The following is a 2,067-nucleotide window of genomic DNA, read 5'->3' on the forward strand; positions in this document are numbered from 1 at the left end:
ATAGTTACTATGCCTCTAATTGCAGCACCAAGACATGAATACGTTTCTTTTGCTATTCCCATTTAACTGCTTAAGCCTCGACTTGCAACACCGCACCGCGATATTAATGCTTTTTTTTTGCTATGGCCATGGCCATGTAACTGGGCATTATTGATAGGTTCTGTTCTGTTCCACTTATTTCTTTCTACGCTGTTTCCATTTCGTTCGGTTTTATACAAGTTTCACCGCAGTTTCTTTATTTATGATAACAAATTAAATTGTTCCATTTCGTTCGGTTTTATACAAGTTTCACCGCAGTTTCTTTATTTATGATAACAAATTAAATTGTATTCCTAAAGTGGGTTTCTACGATCCGGCGTCTCTGAGCTAGGTAGGCCTCTCAGGGATCCTCGTACATCTCTTGGTGCCTCTACAACTTCTTGCCGGATGACAGGGACATCAGTTTCATTGTTGATAATGCAACTAAATTTGAAGGGAGTTAAGCGCTTGATATTAAAAAAATCATGAAATATATTACCTGTGTTTTCTGGCATAGTTGTATAACACTGCTGTTGCAACAATCAAAGCCATTGCTGTGTCGACATTTATCCGTAGACCCAGTGATAAGCAGGGAAACACGCTCTTCCACACTCCAAAAAATCCGTTCTATGGTTATTCTGGAGGATATTTGAATCTTGTTATATCGACGTTCAGCAGCTATTTGTCATAAAATCGTGAGGCCTCATTGGCTGCAACTTCACTTTGTGGGAATTTGATGTATGTTGAGCTTTTGTGAGCTATGGCAATACTGTCCAGGTTCATGTTCCAGCTCCCCAACAACAACTTGAAAGCTTCCTGTGGCGTAAGAGTGCAAAACAACAAGGAACTTCAACAACGGGGGCAGGGGTTGACCTTTGTTGGATGGGTTGGTAAGGTCACACTGTAGGACCTCCATAAATCCACTAACACCGGCTTTCGTTAAGCCTATAGCGATCAGAAAACAGTTCCTCAGTGAGGAATTCCAAGGGATTATCAAAATCTGTAAGTTACTTCTGTACTTGCTGCAGCCTGTTTCCATCCACTTGCATGTAATATTCTAACATATCTATGTCAATATCCATTTTATCTGAAAGGAATGAAACACGTACCGTATGCCTGTCTGCCGATATGGAATCGGTGCCTCGTGCACACCAAAGATCCTACTAATTGTACACGCGGTGTGATACTGCACACCAAATATATTACGCTAAACATACCGGGATTCCAACCCTGGAGGGTATCTTGACATTTCATATCGAGCGAACGCACAATAGCGAATAATGCCAGACATGTCGAAAATGTCTTTGAATATGAAGCCTCTACTCCAATGGAGTTCAACGAAGCCTTTACTCCGTTGCGCAAGACTTGAGTTTGAGGCGTCTCTGATTACTGGCCTAGTCAGTAATTCGAAATCTAATTTTCCCATCTTAATTATGCCTGGTTATGAAAACGTCTTCTCTTCATTTATCAATATATAATAAAACCTATCTATGAATATACAAACCAAACTATTTCAAGGAAACCTCAGCTGGATTCAATATTGAAACCAATTGTTAACCTGAATAATAAGAGTGAATATCATGACTTCTTTTGCTCCTTAAATATACTCCTGATATTAATGCTTTGATAGCCGCGCCAGTGGCTATGTACTGTATCACTAAATAACCTGTTCTGATTGCCCTATATCCTATTCGCACCAAACATACCTGCATTTCTAACAGTCAATCTGGCCGACAACCTGCCGCTTTGCCCGCTTTATGCTATGAAGCGACAACAAATCTGACGAGCATCCGGTCTCTCGACCGTGAATCACGTGTTGCCCATCTATCCGTAGGTTAGTTATCTATAGTTACATAGCCGAGTAACAACACAACACCAATGATATATTCTCACCGTATAGAGATGTTCCTTCTGGTGGCTTTTGCAGCTTTATAATGATAGATTCGAGAACCTTTAAATGAAAAAGAGAATGACCAGGAGCAACTATGGAAAACTTATTGCTAAAATATTTTGCGCACTCGGGTGTTTCAGGAGGTGCTGTCCGATGGC

The 2,067-nt window shown here is 40.5% G+C and overlaps 1 long non-coding RNA gene across 1 annotated transcript; it reads right to left on the bottom strand.

The window, feature by feature from the left end:
- Positions 1-286: 286 nt before the first annotated feature.
- Positions 287-1,563, bottom strand: LOC145441298 (uncharacterized). The gene is made up of 2 exons (XR_013915792.1): positions 518-1,563; positions 287-462 (listed from the first exon to the last, which is right to left on the bottom strand). It is a non-coding gene; the product is annotated as an uncharacterized LOC145441298 (long non-coding RNA).
- Positions 1,564-2,067: the final 504 nt, after the last annotated feature.

The sequence above is a fragment of the Botryllus schlosseri genome, chromosome 6, assembly GCF_051294905.1.
Source record: "Botryllus schlosseri isolate E-star chromosome 6, Bs_hap1, whole genome shotgun sequence".
NCBI classification, from domain to species: Eukaryota; Metazoa; Chordata; class Ascidiacea; order Stolidobranchia; family Styelidae; genus Botryllus; species Botryllus schlosseri.